This window comes from Lissotriton helveticus, chromosome 8 (genome assembly GCF_964261635.1).
Source record: "Lissotriton helveticus chromosome 8, aLisHel1.1, whole genome shotgun sequence".
Classification (NCBI taxonomy): domain Eukaryota; kingdom Metazoa; phylum Chordata; class Amphibia; order Caudata; family Salamandridae; genus Lissotriton; species Lissotriton helveticus.
Genome location: NC_136069.1, coordinates 160,187,133 through 160,210,790, shown reverse-complemented (window position 1 = coordinate 160,210,790; position 23,658 = coordinate 160,187,133).

Sequence of the window (23,658 nt, the reverse complement as noted above, 5' to 3'; positions counted from 1 at the left end):
CTTGCACAGGGGAGTACTCTGTCAATCACAAAGAAACGTAATACATCACGGTTACTTTTATGGAACTCTTCAAAGTGCCTCGCTATTGGTGACAGTTTGTCCTTATTTTGAATGGCTCTCATGTGCTCAAGAACACGTTTTCTTGCTGCAAACATTGTGCTGCCAACGTACTTCTTGGCACATGGGCATATGAGGACATAGACACAGTGATCTGAAAGGCAAGTTAGATGTTTCTCAATAGGCTTTTCCATATCACCTATGGGGTAATAGACCTTTTTCACATTGCAGCTGTATTTACCGGCCTTGCAGGACATACAAGTGAAGAAACCCCGAATGTCAGAGCTGGAATTTTTTACTCTTGTCACATCATTGCTACATAGTTTATCTTTTAGGGAGGTGCCTTTCCTATAGGTAATGTTGGGGTAATTACCTACTGCATCCTCTACAGCGGATTCAGTCCTCAATGTCTTCCAATGTTTCGTGAGACATTTACGTACAGATAACAAGCTGGAGTTAAAGGTGGTAATATACCTGATCATGTTAGATTCTTGTTTGGAATCAGAGGCAACCAATAATTCATCTTGTTTGAATTTAGCTGCTCTAGAGCGAGAAGATTGAATAGAATCTGAATTGTAGCCCCTCTCTAAGAATCTTTTGGTCATGCAATCACATTCTTTTTTTAAATCTGCCTCAGCATTACAATTTCTTCGGGCCGAAGAAATTCCCCATAAGGGATACTGCAAATTAGGGTGGTCGGATGACTGCTTTATGCGTGCAATAAAGTATTGCCTGCAGTTTTCTTACGATACAGGCTACAGATCAATTTGTTGTCCACCACCTTGATCTGTAAATCTAGAAAGTCAACACTCGTAGCACTTACTCTTCCTTCAAACTTTAGGTTGACATCATTAGTATTCAAGATGGTAATGAATTCCATGGCTTGTTCCTGACTCCCACACCAGACGATGATTAAGTCATCAATATATTGCAGCCATGTAATAACATGGCTACGGTATTGGGTATAAACCATGGGCACCTGCCGCTCCCACCAACCCATAAAAAGGTTGGCAACGCTGGGAGCAAAACAGGTGCCCATAGCAGTGCCTTGTCTTTGTCTATAGAACAAACCATTCAAAATAAAAAAGTTGCTCTCAAGACAGTATCTGATCATTTGAAGAATGACCTCATTATGTTTGTAAAAGGAGATGGAACGTGACTTCAGATAATGTTCGCACGCCTGCACACCATCGTCATGCCTGATCGAGGTGTACAGGCTGCACACATCAAGGGTTATCAGGAGAAAGTGTTCCTGCCACAGGATATCCTTAATCTTTTTAAGAAAATCCCTGCAATCTTGCAAGCATGAGGGTAAAGACTCTACATAAGGACGCAGAAAATAGTCAATATACTTCAACGTTTTTTCTAAGCGTGAACCCATCAAAGATACGATGGGTCTCCCTGGTGGTCTAGCCGGATCTTTGTGTAATTTTGGTAACAAGTAAAGGATGGCCACTTTGGGATTCCGATTTAACAAAACTGCATACTCATCCCATTCAAGGATGCCACTGGTATGCCAGTTTTTTAACATTCCATAATAGGTAGAATTGGACTCATCTATTCTAAATTTGGGGACTTGCTCATAGCAATCTTGATGACTAAGTTGTCTCAAACCTTCTTGTATATAGTCTTCTGCATTTAAAACGACAACATTACCCCCTTTATCCGACTGTTGGATCACTATATTAAAATCTTCTTGGAGGGATTTTACTGCTATTCTCTGTTTTTGTGTTACGTTGTCATGAGGCCACAGTTTCTTTTTCACCAATTTCTTTAAATCATTGATCATTAAAGTTTCAAATGGATCAATCCCACTAGAAGGTAACACAGGATTGAATGTAGATTTTGACTTGAAATCATTGGGACAACTTAAATAAACATTATACCCCAAAGATTGAGCATCAATAGGTGACAATTCCACATTGTCCCGTTCAAGTTCTTTCAGAGCAATAAGAGTCTCCACTTAATTAATAGATTCTATTGCCGGAGCCCCAGCAGTATTGTCCCTTGAATGTATAGTGTTTTTTACTTTAAGTTTGTGCCATTTATGTAAACGCAATTTTCTCGTAAAATGCTAAAGATCAATCCTTTCACGTGGATAGTAAAATGTACTAGTGGGGCAGAATCAGAGGCCAAATTGTAACACTTCATGTTCAACAACATTTAAAATGTGATTGGAAAGATTTACCACATTTTTGGAATTCATTTCCCTCGTCGTTTTTGTCCCCTTGTCTCCACTCCCACTAGGGTTGTTGCTGGTACCCGTGAGCAAGGCGGTTTTGCCGAAACGCGTAGGGTGTTCTTTTACTCAAAATGCAAATAAATAATCTTCTTTGAAGTAGATCGCTGGACTGATGGCGTAAGTATTCTGAGAGGAGTGCACACGTGCTTTGTCCCAGAGTAAGGAATATTGGTAACCGGGCTGCCTCTGACCCCGAGGTGCACCCCGGCAGTAAGTGTCCCGGATTCCTTCAGAGGATGTGGAACACTTCTTATATATATATATATATATATATATATATATATATATATATATATATATAGCAGAAGGACGTCTGTACACCAATAGCAAAAAGACGATGCGAACCCAGGAACTGGTGCGTTTTTGAATTTATTTGGTGCCCAACACCAAAAACCACCACAACGCGTTTCAGCCTAAGAAGGCCTTGATCACATGACAACGTTTGAAAGGGCGGCATAGTCCTTTTAAAGTGTACCAAATCATGACATGTAATTGCAACATCGCCAGCATAAACATAGAAAACATACTGCAATGAAAACTAATGTAAGCGAAACTTGCAATGTGTCTAATTTGATTAAAACAGTCAGTTAATCAAATAGCCAAAGACTTGAGTGAATAATATCACTAATAACAGCAATTTAAAAGATATAGAAAACATATAAATAAATGTGTTTAAAATATAAATATTCCTCAACATTGCTGTTAAAAAAAATCTAAGCTGTAAAACCAATGTAAACCACATATCGATATATAGTGAGACTAGTAAAATCCTGTTATAATCAATAAATAACTAAGATATTCTGACATCTCTCAAACTTTTTTTTTTTAAAGTACATATAAGTGGTATCATCAGGTTAATCTAAAGCCACGTTGTTCTGACTAAATATAGAGAGAACAAAATGAGATAAAGCCCAAGTGGGCAGATGCCTGATGTCATATTGGTTTAAAAACGAAATTGTGCGAATTTTGCGAATAAATACAGCCATGAAATATGGTACAAACCCTGTGTGACAATATAATACATTTAGAATATTAAAATTAACCAAAATTGTCAAATGAAGAAGCAGCTAGTTTCAGTGTAAAATATAACAGACATAATGTGATTTAATTTAAATTCACATATAAGTAAAGCAATCCTCACTAGCGTTCAATCCATTAGGTGTCTTAGAATCTAAGAGAATTATGTATCTAGTCTCTAATTTCCGTAGTAGTGCCTCTCGGTCACCACCTCTCCTCTGAGGAGGGACTTTGTCAATTACAAAATACCTAAGATCTATAGGATTTTTGTTGTGTCTTTCCTCAAAATGTCAAGCGACTGGGTACGCGGTGTCGCCGTTGGTAATGGCCCATAGGTGCTGGAGTATTCTTTTGTACACTTGTGGCCTGGTACTACCCACGTAGCGCAGGCCACAGGGACACTGCAGCACATACACCGCGTACTCAGTCCTACATGTCAGCTTGTGTTTAATATATACAGGTTCCTCACTGAAAAGAGTCTTATATTCAGTTTTGCTGATTCCATTCCTGCATGCCTTACACGTCGAACATTTGAGGAAGCCTTTGCTGCTATTAAGCCAAGAGCCAGTAGTTCTCACTTCTGGGCTACTGGATAACAGACAATTGTTCATAGACCTAGCTCTCTTGTAAGCAATACTAGGAGAGCATGTAACCTGATTGCCCAGTACTGGGTCACTGGTAATGAGAGCCCAATTCCTTTTCACAATACTATGAATGGTTTGGTGTTGACAGCTGTATGTGAAAATCAACCTGGTCTCAGTTAGTTCACCACTGGCTCTGTTCCTATTGCTGCAAGTGCTACTAGTCAATAGCTGTAACCTGCCATGAGAGTTAGCTCTATTCATTACCTTGTCTCTTCTCAAAAATCTGGCCTTGCATGTTACCTGTGCCACTCTTCAATGTATGTTCGTACTACATAGTCTCCTGATAAGGAGCATTTCTCTGTACGGTATACTTCGTATAAGATGGGCAGGATGATTACTAGAAGCATGTAGCACGGCATTGCCGGCATGGGATTTCTGAACAATTTAGTTTCCAATTTACCATTGCGAATAAAAATCTCTACATCCAAAAAGCATATTGATTTGGCGCTGATTTGACTGGTGAACCCAAGATTCAAATTGTTATCATTCAGATTATCTATGAACTGTACTGCTTCGCTTTCCAAACCATCCCAAACAATCAAAAGGTTGTCTATGTATCTCATCCATTTGACGACTTTTGAACACATGATTGTCGGGTAGTTGGGTATGACGACCTGTTCCGCCCAGTATCCCATGTGAAGACAGGCATAACTAGGGAAGAACAGGCCCCCATAGCCACACACCTGACCTGCTGGAACAACTGGTTAGCAAATGGAAAGAAATTATTTTCAAGGCATAAGTTATTCAAAGACAAAATCATCTTGCTATGTTCATTCAAACAAGAGGGTCTCATGCTTAGATAGTGTTGCACGGCTTTCAAACCATCCCTGTGGTAAATACTTGTATACAGGGAGGTAACATCTAGGGATATCAGCAAATAACCGGGTTGCCATGTGAAATCAGCAAGTTTGCCTAGTAAGTCCCCTGTATCTAAGACAAAGGATGGCAATTTTTTAAACAAATTCATATATATATATATATATATATATATATATATATATACTAATATAATGAAGAGAGAGCCCAAACCTTTGAGGCGGGTAATCTCAGGAACCACAGCACCAATCACAAGACCCAATATAGCGTTGGAAAGGGCAGTTGCAGCAGAAGGACATAGGCTATGCAGACGCCCACCATATACATTTAAAAGGTAAAAGAACCGGGCCAGCAAAGTAGTCCCTTGTGGGCGTGTCTGTGTTGTGCTGTGGGCGTGTGCTGGGGGCGTGACAAACGCTGGGGGCGTGTGGTACGTTCCGCCCTTCATGCCATGTCTCATATCGTGTGCTAATCCCACCCTGCTCCCTTTAAATACCCCTGCACCCCATAATCATAACCCACCCTTACTCCTTAAAATACCCCAACACCCTTAAACACTAACCCATCTTAACCCTATAAATATACCCTGTACCCCAAAACCCAAACCTATCCCTAAACCCTAAAAATACCCCTGTACCCCAAAACCCAAACCTAGCCCTGAACCCTATAAATACCCCTGTACCTCAAAACCCAAACCTACCCCTGAACCCTAAAAATACTCCTGTACCCCCAAACTCAAACCTAGCCCTGAACCCTAAAAATACCACTGTACCCCAAAACCACCCCTGAACCCTAAAATAACTCTGTACCCCAAAACTCAAACCTAGCCCTGAACCCTAAAATACCCCTGTGCCCCAAAACCCAAACCTATCCCTGAACCCTAAAAATACCACTGTACCCCAAACCTAGCCTTGAATCCTAAAAATAACCCTGTACCCCAAAACCCAAACCCACCCCTGAACCCTAAAATACCCTTGTACCCCAAAACCCAAACCTAGCCCTGAACCCTAAAAACACCCATGTACCCCAAAACCCAAACCTAGCCCTGAACCCTTAAAATACCCCTGTACCCCAAACCTACCCCTGAACCCTAAAAATACCCCTATACCCTAAAACCCAAACCTAGCCCTGAACCCTAAAAATACCCCTGTACCCCAAAACCCATACCTATCCCTAAACCCTAAAACTACCCCTGTACCCCATAACCCAAAACTATATCTGAACCCTTATTTATTTAATTTATTTATTTAAAACATTTATAAAGCGCTGCTGTCACCTTGCAGGCATCCTGGCGCTAAACAGAGAACTTACTCCTCAGCTGGAAAGTAGGGAAACTGGAGGAGGCAACTAGAGTAAATAATTAGGGGAAGAGCCAGGTCTTGATACGTTTTCTGAAAGGAAGGAGTTGCGGTGTTTGGCGGATGTCCAGGGGCAGTCTGTTCCATAATTTTGCCGCTGCAACTCTGAAAGATCTTCCCCCAGTCCTGACCTTGTTGAATCTGGGTACTGTGACAAGGTAGGCTGATGCTGAGCGGAGGGCTCTAGTAGGGGTGTACCAAGTGAACATAGCTTGCAAGGGTCTAGGCCCGGCTCCGTGTAGTGCCTTGAACACAAGACAGAGTGCTTTAAAAGCCACTCGTTGCTTCAGAGGGAGCCAGTGCAATTCGGCTAAGGCCGCTGAGGCCGAGGATCTCCTGGTCCAGCCAAGGGCTAATTTGGCGGCGGCCGTCTGAACCCTTTGGAGTCGATCTAACAGTACAGCTGGGGACTCGAGCAGCAAAGCGTTACAATAGTCAAGGCGACTAAGAATAGTACACCTGACTATTAACGCTCGGGCCTGAACAGGGAGGAGTGGCATGATCTTGCGTAGAGAGCGCAATAAGGCCGAGCAGGTGGACACTGTTCTCGCAACCTGAGTTTCCATGCTAAGTTTGTTGTTCAACATGACACCCAGGTTGCGGACAGTAGTGACCGGCTGTGGTTTTTCCGGGGCCTCTGGGGGCCAAAAATCGTTTGGGAACGGGCGAGGAGTCTTACTTCCCGCGCAAAACAGAACCTCAGTTTTGGCGGAGTTAAATTGCAAGGAGTTTTTGTGCAGCCACCCAGCGGTGTCTCTCAGGCAATCATGAAATGATTCTAGAGGGATCGATTCTTCCCCCTCCCAAGAGAGAATCAGCTGTGTGTCATCCGCGTAGTTTATGGCTTGTAGTCCATGGGATTTTATTAATGTGACCAAAGGTTTGAGGTAGACATTAAAAAGAATGGGGCTGATGGACGAGCCCTGGGGCACCCCATGGAGCACTGAGGAGAAGGCAGATTGGAATGGAGGAAGGGACACAGCCTGCTTCCTGTCTCTCAAGTAAGACTGGAACCAAAGCAGGGCAGTGCCATCAACCCCAGCCTCTCTTAGTCTTTTGAGCAGAATCACACGATTGACCGTGTCGAATGCGGCAGACAGGTCCAATAAGATCAGAGCTACTGTTTGGCCCCTGTCTGCACGCATACGAAGATCTTCCATGGCCGAGAGGACAGCTGTTTCAGTACCGTGGGCTGGACGAAAGCCAAATTGAATGTCGTCCAGCATGTGATTCTGCTCCAGGTGTATAGAGAGACAGGAGCTCACCCAGCGCTCGGCAATCTTTGCCGGGAATGGCAAGTGGGAGATAGGCCGATAGTTTAGTAAGCACTCGGGGTTCAAGGAGGGTTTCTTCAGCAGCGGGGTGATAAGAGCCTGCTTCCAGGAAGTCGGAACAAGTCCGCAGCGCAGAGATTGGTTACATATCTTGCGAAGGGTGCAGAAGAGTTCTGTTCCAAAAGCTTTCCATATTTTGGGAGGCAGAGGGTCGAGAGGGGAGCCCGAGGTGATCCCATGCGTCAGTCTCACAAAATCCGCTTTCGAAATGGGGGGGAAATCCCGCAAACGTACCATGGGCCTGTTCTCTAGGTTTGCTGACTCAGAGTCAGAGGAGACAGTCCCGGGGGTGTTGAGACTATCCAAAGAGGGGGAAGTATTCAGGTTGTGGATAATAGTCTCAATTTTGTCTTTGGAGAACTGTGCGAGATTATCGCAGAGTGCTTGTGTAGGAGGGATAGTTTTTTTAGCACAGTCAGGGTGGATGAGGTTGTTGAGAATCTGGAAAATGCTTTTAGAGCTATTAGCGGCATTAACTATAGTGGAGCAGAAGTAGGTAGATTTACTTTTAACAATTTCAGATTTGTATTCCCGAAGTTTACTTTTCCAAAGTGACTTATTTGTGTCGGAGTAACCTTGCCTCCATTTCCTCTCGGCCTGTTTACAGGCTGATTTGAGGGTTTTCAGAGAGTCTTCAAACCAAGGGGCTGAAGGTCTGCCCTTGGGTTTGCATCTTTTTAAGGGAGCGTAGGAGTCCGTCGTAGAGGAAATCCTTGTACAGAAGGCCTCGTAATTATCCTCTACCGGATTGGCGGGGGAAAATCTGTCTTTCACATGGAACACTGCATCGGTGGAGCTCAGCCCTTCCAGAGCTTTCCAATCTCTGTACAGAAATTCAGAGAAGGTGCTGTGTGCCGGCATTCTAGCCCCATTAGTGGTAATATAAAATTTAAGAAGAGCATGATCAGTCCAGCCCATAGGTAGGATATCGTTCAGGTGTACTAGCTGAGGGGTGGAAAAAATAAGGTCGAGTATGTGACCTGCTTTGTGAGTGGGTTATTTGACCAGTTGATAGAGTCCCACGCTTTCACAAGAGAGCAGGAGATTGTGCAGTCCAGTGTCCAGACTACCGTTCGGCCAAAGATTGAAATCACCTAAGATGATTAACTTGCTGTGGGAGGTCGCCATGTTTGTAAAGGTGGTGAGTAACGATTGTTGTTGTTGGGAGCTAAAGGACCCCGGAGGGCGATAACAAATAATGGCCGTGAACGTGGCTCCAGTGTGACAATTAATGGAGAGGCCGAGGAGCTCGGTCCCAGCGACCGGATCCATGTCTAGGATGTTGATGAGCCATGAGGCTCTGTGGATAATACCGACTCCAGCGCCGCGGCCTTTGGGTCTAGGAAGGTGCAGGATTTTATAGTCCTGAGGACAGGCCCAGTCTAATTCGATATTATATTAAAATACCCAAACACCCCAAAACATATACCTCAGTACCCCAAAACATATACCCCTATACCCATACTTACCTTATCAAAACATAAAAAAACATGCTTTTACCATTCATGCATTTACAACGATTTTCGTTGTAAATGTATGCATGGTAAAAGCATATAAAATGTAATGCCATGCGCTATAATGGCATTGCGGAGTCATGGTACTTTCGTACCAGCTGTACAAGGTAACTGACTTCACGAATAAGGCTCTGACTAAACGCGCTTCACGCGGCTTGCGCTGTGAATCTGTGCTATTCTGTGGCATTTTGTTTTATTGTAGAGACTCTGTCTTTTTAGTAGCTGAATATAGTTTTAAATAGTGAATGCCCCACATACCTGCACGATAATTGTTTTTGCACTGCTGTTTAGCGGGTCCTCGGCACCATCACGAACTTTTTTGGACTCCATCTTGGATTGGGGAGAGTTTGGACGCCTGGCGGGCCCCATTTTGGGACAACATTCGAGTTGTCAGGCGGTTACCTAAGACACCTGCCACATGCTAGCGCGCAGCGTTAGCGCGCGACGTGGGCGCGCCGGAGGCTCGCCAGAGGCGAGCCCATCTGCGCCCATCCGCGACCTAACGGGACATGGGGCCGTAAACCCTGGCCCGTTTGTCAGGTATAGTAGATCAGAGCTGATGAATTTACATCAGGGGAACCCAGAGCTTAGTAGGGATTGTCTAACATTGTTGCGGAAGGAAGGACTGCTCAAATCATTGTTTGAGCAGAAAAGTAGGAAAAATAGGAAAGTAGATAAGATTTTGACGTATGGCCTCTTAAACACCAGATCGCTTCAGAAACATAATTTAGAAATCTTTACACTATTACAAGATGGGGAGTTAGACATCTTGGGGGTCACAGAGACGTGGCTGGAAGACTCTTCTATGCCAAATGTGGTGGCCTCCCTCCCTCCCAATTACATGGCTATTTGTCAGAATCGAGCAAATGCCAAGAGAGGAGGGGGGGTCGCTTTCCTCTATAATAGCTGCTGGAAGGCTGAAAAAGTCTGTGCTGAAAGCTTGGGCGGTGCAGATATCTTAGGGGTTAAATTCGAGGTGGGTATGGACTGTTTGGTTATGAAAATAACGGTGGTCAGGCGGACGTACCGTGCTGCACCAGCAACAAACTCAAAACATTAAACGACTGCCCATTCTTCCCCCAGGTGCCCACTGTCAGTGACTTGTGATCCCTGCGAGCTGTTATCTACTGGCAAACATGCAAGTCAGTATGCCGGGAAAAAACAAGTATATCGGGAAAACTACGCACAGGAATGTCCTCGCGCCAGCGGTGAGCAAAAACCTGAAGGAGATCAGCTGTGTTACATAAACACAGCGTAACCAGATGGTGTCACCCCATGCGAGGTGTCACCCGGTGCGGTCCGCACCCCCCGCACCCCCCTAGTGACGCCACTGAACGAGACCTACGGTCATAGACCAACTCAACAAAACCACCCATAAACTCTGAAGCAGCCCGAGGAGGACGGTACACCGTACTAGGTTTCACAGTACTGGCAGCATTTTACTCTGGTACATGGTATTTATGGAAACAACAGGGAATCGGCCACCAAAGTGCCGTGCACCACCATTAGACTCGCAGTCAGTCTGAAGGTAGATTCCCCCACGAGGATGAGGATGACTCATGGATTCAGGATGTTAGAGAGCCATGGAGAAGCATAGAGGAAGGGGTGAAATCAACAAGGGGGTTGTTTGGGACTATCTTCTGTTTTACACGTCGGCAAAGCAAAGTGTTGCTGGTGTTAACATATCTAAGATGAAAAAAGTTACATATCTTTAGCAATGTTGGCTCCATTTAAATGAGCCATGTGGCCGTGCCCAGGGGGGATGTGTGCAGATATTGGTATCAATCAGCATACTGAGCCCATGGCATGACTGCAGGGCATACTGCATGCCCAGTGACAACTAGGACCTGGCAAGCCAAGTGATTAACGTGGGTAGGGATATTTTGCCCTGAGCATGTCTGTGGTGCCCATGCAATCAATTAAGGTACCAGATCTGGTGAAATCAATGTGTATAGCTATTGGGTCATAATGATAACCCTCTTTCAGCAGTTGTTTCAAATTGTATATCGCACATCTATGGTGTCATACATTATTTTTTTAAATTTTCAATAATTCACTGAAATTATATAATTCCGTAAAATGTGACTTTCAGTCAGCAAGGGTGCTAGGAAGTAGAGCATTACACTTTAACATACAAAAGTGTTATGAAGTGTTATTTTCATTATGCATTTTCCTATTTCAAAAACATGTAATATGAACATGCGTAACAGATGTGTTAAGACGTTTAGGTGACATTTACAGCCTCGCCTTTGCTCTGTGTCTATTTAAACTTATCCTCAGCGGCGCGCGCACAAATTCAAAGCACATTTCATGTGTTTATTTCAGTCACTTTGAGAAAAGCCGAGAACTGTGAGGGAGAAACCATGGGGGGGGTGGAGAAGGCGACGAGGAAAGGGTTAAAAGAGCAGCAGGCAGGGGAGGGGGTGCAGGGGGAGGGGGATGGATGGTGCAGGCAGAGAGGGAGATGGTGCAGGCAGAGGAAGAGATGGTGCAGGCGGAGGGGAGATGCTGCAGGCAGAGGGGGAGATGGTGCAGGCAGAGGGGGAGATGGTGCAGGCAGAGAGGTAGATGGTGCAGGCAGAGAGGGAGAGGGTGCAGGCAGAGGGGGAGATGGTGAGGCAGAGGGTGGTATGGTGCAGGCTGAGGGGGAGATGGTGCAGGCGGAGGGGAGATGGTGCAGACAGAGGAGAGATGGCGCAGGCAGAGGGAGAGATGGTGCAGGCAGAGAGAGAGATGGTGCAGGCGGAAGGGGAGATAATGTGGACAAAGGGAGAGATGGTGCAGGCAGAGGAGAGATGGTGCAGGCAGAGGGGAGATGGTGCAGGCAGAAGGTGAGATGGTGCAGGCAGAAGGTGAGATGGTGCAGGCAGAGGGAGAGATGGTGCTGGCAGGGGGTGAGATGGTGCAGGCGGAGGGGAGATGGTGCGGACAGAGGGAGAGATGGTGCAGGCAGAGGGGACATGGTGCAGGCAGAGGGTGATTTGGTCCATCCGGTAAGTTGTGAGGGGGGTGACACCATTAGTTACCCGCACCGGGTGACACCAACCCTAGTGACGCCACTGGTCTCGTTATAAGGACCAGTTGGTCATGGGAGATTTTAACTTCCACTGGGAGATATCTCCCAAAGAGGAGCAGGCAAGTCATCTAGAGGAAGCATTAACAGCGCTTGGACTGATACAACACGTAGTAGGTCCCACCCATGACAAGGGCCACACGTTGGATCTGGTGTGGTCGACTGACCCCGGGGTCAGACCCGTAGTTAATAGACCGTGTGTATGGTCTGACCATTATTTAATCAGGGGACAGAAGGTGGCACTAAAATGTGGAGAGAAATCCAGGGCAGCCTGGAAAACTGTGAGGGAATGGAACTCCATAAACGAGGAAGAGTTGGTGGGAAACTTACTAAACTCCGCCGCACCAACCACATGTGACGATAATATAGAGGTCACTTGTCAGAAGGTAGTGGACAAATTAAAATTAACCATCGAAGTGGTGGCACCGGCCAGAAAGGTGAAAATGGTGGACAAAGGAGCAGGAGCGCCTTGGTTTAATGACTCGCTGAGGTCAAGGAAACAGGCCCTTCGGAAGGCTGAGAGAGCCTGGAGGAGGGACTATAATACGACGGCACAGAGCCTATATCTGCAAGAGCTTGCCGCGTACAAAAAGGCTATCCTAGCACGAAAATCTGAGTTTTTTGAGACTAGGATTGCAACAGCCCGAAATCCGCAGAAAGAAGTCTTCAAGGTGCTCTCTGAATTGAGGAAGAACAGGGAGCAGAGGCCTGAATTTTTGCAGGAGGACTGTCAAAGATTCCAGGATTTTTTCACTAATAAAATTGAAGATCTCCTTTTAGAAATCTCTCGCTCTCCCGTCCTAGAATGCTCACTACAAGTTACGCCTCTTAGTCCTAAAGTCGATAACCCCCTGAATACTATCCCCTTGATTACGAAGGAGATGCTAGCCAGCCTGGTAGGGAGGGTGAAGTCAGGCTCCCAGGTGGACCCTTGCCCCACGAGGGTTTTTAAGCTAGCTATGCCAGGGATGGAAGAGGATGTTCTTAACCTCCTAAATAAGTCTTTGGAACCTGGACAAGTTCCGGCTATGCTTAAGGAGGCCGGGTTGATTCCGCTGCTCAAGAAGCCCGGGGCGGATGTCAAAATTCTAAAGAATTTCAGTCCCATCTCCCAATTACCCTTTTTAGCAAAGGTTCTGGAACAGCATGTGCTGACATACCTCTCTAAGCATCTGGAGACCAATGATCTGTTAGAGCAGAGTCAGGCCGGATTTCGGGTACATCACAGTACGGAGCTGGTGATGGTGTCCATTTTGGACGAATTGAGGTGTAGAGCTGATAAAAAGATCCCTGGGGCCCTGGTGCTACTTGATCTCTCCGCGGCTTTTGACACGGTGTGTCATAGTCAACTGCTGTCGTGTGTGAGAGATCTGGGCATCGGGGGGTCCGCACTAGGTTGGCTTACCTCTTTCTTGCAAGATAGATCGCAGAAATTGCAGTTGTCCGACCTAGTATCAACATCAGCGGTCATCACCTGTGGAGTGCCACAAGGCTCGGCTCTCTCACCGCTCCTATTTAACATTTACCTGCAGCCACTGATTTCAGCTCTTAATCAGATGGAATGTCAGATTTATAATTACGCTGACGACACGCAGATCGTCATCCAAATAGAGGATTCTCCAGGAGCACAAGCCAGGTTGCATAACATCCTGAGGTACATGGTAAACTGGTGGTGATTCCTGGTTGGAGCCGAGACGATCGAGGACCCTTTACGGACCCGAACTACTATATCCGGGTCTTTACCCTTTAAAATCGACCATTCAATGATCAAACATGATGCCTTAACTACATGAATAAAGGATCTAGAGTGAAACCTAACAATCAGCAACCGTGAATATATAAAGGGTCACTGAATAGGAAACTCTTTTTTCTAATAGATTATCACCGTCAAGGTGTTACAAGATATTATCAACCAGAACTCACAAGAAATTGTCAACTAGTGTAGATCATACGAATTGTTCAAGCCCTGAAGAAGTCCCTGGATGGGACGAAACGCGTTGGCGGTTCCAAAAGTGATGCTGTCAAAAAGCTTTTAAAGATTGAATAATAAAGAATAACTGAAAACTGAAAACATCGACTTGTTCATGGAACTAAATTTTCTCTAATTTATCTATTTGTAACAAATTGTGTTCAAAGTGTGCTGGGCTAATATGTACTGCCTATTTAACATTTACCTGCAGCCACTGATTTCAGCTCTTAATCAGATGGAATGTCAGATTTATAATTACGCTGACGACACGCAGATCGTCATCCAAATAGAGGATTCTCCAGGAGCACAAGCCAGGTTGCATAACATCCTGAGGTACACGGTAAACTGGATGTCCGCCAACTCCTTGAAGATTAATCCTGATAAAACCGAGGTGCTGCCATCTCAGGCAGCCCTTGGAATGATGGGTTTTGGCCCAAGGAGTTGGGTAGGACGCCGGTACCAGCAACCGTGGTGAAAAGCTTGGGAATCCATATTGACAGCAATTTGTCTATGAAGAAGCAGGTGTCTGTAGTGATAGGCACGTGTGTTGGTCTTCTGAGACAGCTTCGTAAGATCTCCCAATTGCTGTTGTTTTCCACTTCAAGAAGCGCTGTCAGCTATGATTCTGGGGCGATTGGATTACGGCAATGCGCTGTATATAGGGCTGCCCCAGCAACAACTCTCGAGGCTTCAGACAGTAATGAATGATGCAGCGAGACTGATCTTCAAGAAGCCTGGGAAGACGCATGCCTCACCTCTCCTGCATCAGTTACACTGGCTCCCTGTTAGACAGAGGGCATTGTTTAAAGGATTGTGTATTTCCCACAAGGCACTCTACGGTAATGCGCCCAGCTATATTAAAACTAGACTATCTGGCTATACCCCTGGTAGGGTGCTGCGGTCCTCTGAAGCCGCTCTCCTGGTCAATCCATGTTTCCGCCTGTCTACCTTGGGCGGGCGTGCTTTCTCCACTTTGATTCCTGAAGCATGGAATAAACTACCACCTAATCTCCGTAAGGAGCCTAATCTACTGCCATTCCGCCGAATGTTAAAAACCATACTCTTCCGAGAAGCATGGGGAGTGTTGTAAGTTGGCTAACTGTTTTTTGTAGAGTTGGTTTTCTCTTGTACAAGCGCTTAGAGACCCTGGGGTGATAATGTGCTATACAAATTGAAATAAATAAATTAAATAAATAATGAAAGTATGCGGAGTGATGGTATGCGGAAAGAAAGTTGGGGAATAATGGGTGTTTACCCTCCCCCGGTAAGTACATTGGTGGCACGGCGGCCAACATCTCCAGCAACATACTCATATTTTTTCACCACCCATTTGAAAAATGCACAGGTCTCTCTCATTGATGGCCAGCACCGACATACACTTTTAGACACACCTCCTGCCACAAGTTCTAGATTTGCGAACTTTAGAGCTGGGGAGCTACGTTCGAATCTCGGCATCAGCTCAACATCTTGTGATTCCAGGCAAATCGCTTTGTCTCCCCGTGCCTACCACAAATGAATGTGTTCTCTGTAATGTAAATTGTGCTCATGCCATGTTGTCGAGTTCGCGCTATAGATTATTGCAAGGAAATATAAAGTAGGGAAACTCGAGTTCACACACTACTGAACGCGCACTCTTAAGTGCATCAGCAGTGCACTGTGAATCGGAGCGTTTCACAGTCCTGTCACAGATAAGAAATGCTATCAAAACGAAATCCTACAAAACAATATACTACTGGCCGGCAGCAATTCATACCCGGACAACGTCGGGACGGGCTGCTGGTATATATATATATATATATATATATATATATATATATATATATATATATATGGCAGCGTTTCGGAGCAGGTAACGCCGATGGAGGAAGGAAGGAGCAGCTTTAAAAGAAAGAAGTGTTCTTTTGCTACCCACTGGGATATAATTTTGAACAATATGAATAACCACACGGCAACTCACGAAGAGGAGCACTTTAACACTACAACTACCAACAGGCCACAGGGGTGGCCACGCCCACCTGGGCGGGGTGTTTGAAATCCATGTGGTGTTAAGATAAATTGCCGGAGTGGTCACTTTCAAATTAGCCATTTGCCCATGAAGAAGTGCTCCAGAAGCACGAAACGCGTCGGGCTTGACTTTCATTCAGAGCAAGACACCCTGCCGATTTTCGCTGTTTCCTCCATTCAATAAATGTGTGCTGATGATACTTACCTGTGGCGGATTCTCTCACTCCAGGCAAACTTGTGTTTTGGATATATATATATATATATATATATATATATATATATATATATATATATATGGTCCCATTACGATGCCGGTCAGAAGTGCATATTTCTTATTGTGGCTTGTACTGTGGACTTAGCACAAGCCGCAATAGTAAATGTACAAGCCCCTTGCGGCACTTTTACCCCACCGCTGCGTCACCTTTTGTGACGCAGCGGCGGCATAAACATTTCGCCAAGTTGCGGCCCATTTACGATGTGACGCATCTACGTTGTAAAGCCCTGCACCACATTACACCAGCATCAGGTATAATGTATGCAGGGTAGGTGTTCCCATGCCAAAAGCCATGTAGAACTGATGCAGTGAAATTTGACAACATTGCACTGCGTCACTCTACGCCTTCACTTTGCCAAAATCCCTACGCTTGCTAAGACCAGGCGTAAGGAATGATGCAGGGCTTTTTCAATGGGACTCACCTATCTGTTGTGGTGCAGTGCTGGTGTTGCGTCACTTTCATGAGCAACTCCAGCAATGCGTCACTTTTGGGCCAACAGAAGCGTCCGAATTTCGGACGCTTCTGTTAATTCTTGCGCCATAGAGCACTGTATTGTAAATACAGTTCATCCATGGTGGAGCACGGACATTTGGTGCTGGCGCAAGGAAACTGACGCATCTATGCAGATGCATCAGTTCCTTGCAAATGAGTGTTTCCTTGAAATCAATGTGTATAGCTATTGGGTCATAATGATAACCCTCTTTCAGCAGTTGTTTCAAATTGTATATCGCACATCTATGGTGTCATACATTATTTTTTTACATTTTCAATAATTCACTGAAATTATATAATTCCGTAAAATGTGACTTTCAGTCAGCGAGGGTGCTAGGAAGTAGAGCATTACACTTTAACATACAAAAGTGTTATGAAGTGTTATTTTCATTATGCATTTTCCTATTTCAAAAACATGTAATATGAACATGCGTAACAGATGCGTTAAGACGTTTAGGTGACATTTACAGCCTCGCCTTTGCTCTGTGTCTATTTAAACTTATCCTCAGCGGCGCGTGCACAAATTCAAAGCACATTTCATGTGTTTCAGTCACTTTGAGAAAAGCCGAGAACTGTGAGGGAGAAACCATGGGGGGGGGTGGAGAAGGCGACGAGGAAAGGGTTAAAAGAGCAGCAGGCAGGGGAGGGGGCGCAGGCGGAGGGGGATGGATGGTGCAGGCAGAGAGGGAGATGGTGCAGGCAGAGGAAGAGATGGTGCAGGCGGAGGGGGGATGCTGCAGGCAGAGGGGGAGATGGTGCAGGCAGAGGGGGAGATGGTGCAGGCAGAGAGGGAGATGGTGCAGGCAGAGAGGGAGAGGGTGCAGGCAGAGGGGGAGATGGTGAGGCAGAGGGTGGTATGGTGCAGGCTGAGGGGGAGATGGTGCAGGCGGAGGGGAGATGGTGCAGACAGAGGGAGAGATGGCGCAGGCAGAGGGAGAGATGGTGCAGGCAGAGAGGGAGATGGTGCAGGCGGAAGGGGAGATAATGTGGACAAAGGGAGAGATGGTGCAGGCAGAGGGGAGATGGTGCAGGCAGAAGGTGAGATGGTGCAGGCAGAAGGTGAGATGGTGCAGGCAGAGGGAGAGATGGTGCTGGCAGGGGGTGAGATGGTGCAGGCGGAGGGGAGATGGTGCGGACATAGGGAGAGATGGTGCAGGCAGAGGGGACATGGTGCAGGCAGAGGGTGAGTTGGTCCATCCGGTAAGTTGTGAGGGGGTGACACCATTAGTTACCTGCACCGGGTGACACCAACCCTAGTGACGCCACTGGTCTCGTTATAAGGACCAGTTGGTCATGGGAGATTTTAACTTCCACTGGGAGATATCTCCCAAAGAGGAGCAGGCAAGTCATCTAGAGGAAGCATTAACAGCGCTTGGACTGATACAACACGTAGTAGGTCCCACCCATGACAAGGGCCACATGTTGGATCTGGTGTGGTCGACTGACCCCGGGGTCAGACTCGTAGTTAGTAGACCGTGTGTATGGTCTGACCATTATTTAATCAGGGGACAGAAGGTGGCACTAAAATGTGGAGGGAAATCCAGGGCAGCCTGGAAAACTGTGAGGCAATGGAACTCCATAAACGAGGAAGAGTTGGTGGGAAACTTACTAAACTCCGCCGCACCAACCACATGTGACGATAATATAGAGGTCACTTGTCAGAAGGTAGTGGACAAATTAAAATTAACCATCGAAGTGGTGGCACCGGCTAGAAAGGTGAAAATGGTGGACAAAGGAGCAGGAGCGCCTTGGTTTAATGACTCGCTGAGGTCAAGGAAACAGGCCCTTCGGAAGGCTGAGAGAGCCTGGAGGAGGGACTATAATACGACGGCAAAGAGCCTATATCTGCAAGAGCTTGCCACGTACAAAAAGGCTATCCTAGCTCGAAAATCTGAGTTTTTTGAGACTAGGATTGCAACAGCCCGAAATGCGCAGAAAGAAGTCTTCAAGGTGCTCTCTGAATTGAGGAAGAACAGGGAGCAGTGGCCTGAATTTTTGCAGGAGGACTGTCAAAGATTCCAGGATTTTTTCACTAATAAAATTGAAGATCTCCTTTTAGAAATCTCTCGCTCTCCCGTCCTAGAATGCTCACTACAAGTTACGCCTCTTAGTCCTAAAGTCGATAACCCCCTGAATACTATCCCCTTGATTACGAAGGAGATGCTAGCCAGCCTGGTAGGGAGGGTGAAGTCAGGCTCCCAGGTGGACCCTTGCCCCACGAGGGTTTTTAAGCTAGCTATGCCAGGGATGGAAGAGGATGTTCTTAACCTCCTAAATAAGTCTTTGGAACCTGGGCAAGTTCCGGCTATGCTTAAGGAGGCCGGGTTGATTCCGCTGCTCAAGAAGCCCGGGGCGGATGTCAAAATTCTAAAGAATTTCAGTCCCATCTCCCAATTACCCTTTTTAGCAAAGGTTCTGGAACAGCATGTGCTGACATACCTCTCAAAGCATCTGGAGACCAATGATCTGTTAGAGCAGAGTCAGGCCGGATTTCGGGTACATCACAGTACGGAGCTGGTGATGGTGTCCATTTTGGACGAATTGAGGTGTAGAGCTGATAAAAAGATCCCAGGGGCCCTGGTGCTACTTGATCTCTCCGCGGCTTTTGACACGGTGTGTCATAGTCAACTGCTGTCGTGTGTGAGAGATCTGGGCATCGGGGGGTCCGCACTAGGTTGGCTTACCTCTTTCTTGCAAGATAGATCGCAGAAATTGCAGTTGTCCGACCTTGTATCAACATCAGCGGTCATCACCTGTGGAGTGCCGCAAGGCTCGGCTCTCTCACCGCTCCTATTCAACATTTACCTGCAGCCACTGATTTCAGCTCTTAATCAGATGGAATGTCAGATTTATAATTACGCTGACAACACGCAGATCGTCATCCAAATAGAGGATTCTCCAGGAGCACAAGCCAGGTTGCATAACATCCTGAGGTACACGGTAAACTGGATGTCCGCCAACTCCTTGAAGATTAATCCTGATAAAACCGAGGTGCTGCCATCTCAGGCAGCCCTTGGAATGATGGGTTTTGGCCCAAGGAGTTGGGTAGGACGCCGGTAACAGCAACCGTGGTGAAAAGCTTGGGAATCCATATTGACAGCAATTTGTCTATGAAGAAGCAGGTGTCTGTAGTGATAGGCACGTGTGTTGGTCTTCTGAGACAGCTTCGTAAGATCTCCCAATTGCTGTCGTTTTCCACTTCAAGAAGCGCTGTCAGCTATGATTCTGGGGCGATTGGATTACGGCAATGCGCTGTATATAGGGCTGCCCCAGCAACAACTCTCGAGGCTTCAGACAGTAATGAATGATGCAGCGAGACTGATCTTCAAGAAGCCTGGGAAGACGCATGCCTCACCTCTCCTGCGTCAGTTACACTGGCTCCCTGTTAGACAGAGGGCATTGTTTAAAGGATTGTGTATTTCCCACAAGGCACTCTACGGTAATGCGCCCAGCTATATTAAAACTAGACTATCTGGCTATACCCCTGGTAGGGTGCTGCGGTCCTCTGAAGCCGCTCTCCTGGTCAATCCATGTTTCCGCCTGTCTACCTTGGGCGGGCGTGCTTTCTCCACTTTGCTTCCTGCAGCATGGAATAAACTACCACCTAATCTCTGTAAGGAGCCTAATCTACTGCCATTCCGCCGAATGTTAAAAACCATACTCTTCCGAGAAGCATGGGGAGTGTTGTTAGTTGGCTAACTGTTTTTTGTAGAGTTGGTTTTCTCTTGTACAAGCGCTTAGAGACCCTGGGGTGATAATGCGCTATACAAATTGAAATAAATAAATTAAATAAATAATGAAAGTATGCGGAGTGATGGTATGCGGAAAGAAAGTTGCGGAATAATGGGTGTTTACCCTCCCCCGGTAAGTACATTGGTGGCACGGCGGCCAACATCTCCAGCAACATACTCATATTTTTTCACCACCCATTTGAAAAATGCACAGGTCTCTCTCATTGATGGCCAGCACCGACATACACTTTTAGACACACCTCCCGCCACAAGTTCTAGATTTGCGAACTTTAGAGCTGGGGAGCTACGTTCGAATCTCGGCATCAGCTCAACATCTTGTGATTCCAGGCAAATCGCTTTGTCTCCCCGTGCCTACCACAAATGAATGTGTTCTCTGTAATGTAAATTGTGCTCATGCCATGTTGTCCAGTTCGCGCTATAGATTATTGCAAGGAAATATAAAGTAGGGAAACTCGAGTTCACACACTACTGAACGCGCACTCTTAAGTGCATCAGCAGTGCACTGTGAATCGGAGCGTTTCACAGGCCTGTCACAGATAAGAAATGCTATCAAAACGAAATCCTACAAAACAATATACTACTGGCCGGCAGCAATTCATACCCGGACAACGTCGGGACGGGCTGCTGGTATATATATATATATATATATATATGGTCCCATTACGATGCCGGTCAGAAGTGCATATTTCTTATTGTGGCTTGTACTGTGGACTTAGCACAAGCCGCAATAGTAAATGTACAAGCCCCTTGCGGCACTTTTACCCCACAGCTGCGTCACCTTTTGTGACGCAGCGGCGGCATAAACATTTCGCCAAGTTGCGGCCCATTTACGATGTGACGCATCTACGTTGTAAAGCCCTGCACCACATTACACCAGCATCAGGTATAATGTATGCAGGGTAGGTGTTCCCATGCCAAAAGCCATGTAGAACTGATGCAGTGAAATTTGACAACATTGCACTGCGTCACTCTACGCCTTCACTTTGCCAAAATCCCTACGCTTGCTAAGACCAGGCGTAAGGAATGATGCAGGGCTTTTTCAATGGGACTCACCTATCTGTTGTGGTGCAGTGCTGGTATTGCGTCACTTTCATGAGCAACTCCAGCAATGCGTCACTTTTGGGCCAACAGAAGCGTCCGAATTTCGGACGCTTCTGTTCATTCTTGCGCCATAGAGCACTGTATTGTAAATACAGTTCATCCATGGTGGAGCACGGACATTTGGTGCTGGCGCAAGGAAACTGACGCATCTATGCAGATGCATCAGTTTCTTGCAAATGAGGCCCACATTTTTCAAACATCCCTGCACCGTGTGGCAGGCTCCATGTAGGGATGTTTAAGGGGGCACCACAGGTGCCCCCAAAGCCCCATAGCGGAGGGCCGGGGGGGAGGGGGTGCTGCTAGGGACCTGCAAAGTTACTTTTTGCCTGCCTTTTCATGGTGGTCGGACCGCCATGAAAGGGTAGGCAGAAAGCAAAATCGTAATCTCGACAGCGGAGCTGAGGCTGGTTCCGCTGCCATATGGGGATTACTTTTCTGACTGCCGCCCTTTCGGCTTTGTGAGCCCGTTGGAAACGGAGCAGAATTCCCCTGTGGGTTTCTCTCCAGCTGCCAGTATTGTAATAGGCAGTCGTACGGAAATCTCTGATGTCGGGCAGAAAGCCTCCGACAAGCTGTCAGATGGATTTCCGCCCGACATCATAATGAGGCCCAGTTAAGGACAGCACATAAATCATCTTTTAACAACTCGAGCAACCCACTACGTGTTTACTTGATTGAGGAGAAAGTAGCGCCGCAAACCTACTAAAGGACTGTTTAATAAACTGCAAGTACCACACTGCATAGCGGAGAAGCCAGAAGGCGGGACTTATGAATACTATTAATGAACTATCACGCTGCCCCTCCCTAAAGGCCATTTCCCAAGATGAAGGGCGCGGTGACGCTCAAAATAAATGCGTTGGAACTTCTATGGCGATTGCTGCCCGAGTTTGTCAAGATTTTAAATGTGCTGCTGGAGGAAAACTCATTAAAGTACAGGGATGCATGTGGGCCTCCAAGCTGTTGGTGTCTCCTTTCTTTTGGATATATATATATATATATATATGAGGCATAAGACGTCTTCAGGTACTGTAGAACAAGACGAGGCGAACCCAAAACTGGTGCAATTTTCTTTTTATTAAGCGCCCGACGCCAAAATTGCCATTACACTTTTCAGCCTGCGAAGGGCCTTGATCACATGACATATATGATCATATTACGATGCCGGTTGGACGTGTCGAAAATAGGGTGCCAAATAAGGAGTTGGCGGTCCAGCTTCCCTAATTAGGATGTGACTGTCTTCACGGAAGTCGGAAAGTGCATATTTCTTACTGCGGCTTGTACTGTGGGCTTAGCACAAGCCGCAATAGTAAATGTACAAGGGAAGATTTACAAGCCCCTTGCGACACTTTTACCCCACCGCTGCATCACTTTTTGTGACGCAGCGGCTGCATAAACAATGTGCCAAGTTGCGGCCCATTTTCAACGTGACACATCTAGGGGGATGCGTCACGTTGTAAAGCCCTACACTACATTACACCAGTGTCAGGTATAATGTATGCAGGGTGGGTGTTCCCATGCCAAAAGCCATGTAGAACTGATGCAGTGAAATTTACAACATTGCACTGTGTCACTCTACGCCTTCATTTCGCCAAAATCCCTATGCTTGCTAAGACCAGGCGTAAGGAATGATGCAGGGCTTTTAGAATGGGCCTCACCCATCTGTTGTGGTGCAGTGCTGGTGTTGCGTCACTTTCTTGAGCAACTCCAGCAATGCGTCACTTTTGTGCCAACAGAAGCGTCCGAATTTCGGACGCTTCTGTTAATTCTTGCGCCATGGAGCACTGTATTGTAAATACAGTTTGTCCATGGTGGCGCAAGGACATTTGGTGCAGGCGCAAGGAAACTGATGCATCTATGCAGATGCATCACTTCCGTGTAAACGAGGCCCACACTTTTAAAACATCCCTGCACCGTGTGGCAGGCACCATGCAGGGATGTTTATGGGGGCACCACAGGTGCCCCCAGAGCCCCATAGCGGAGGGCTGGGGGGTAAAGGGGGTGCTGCTAGGG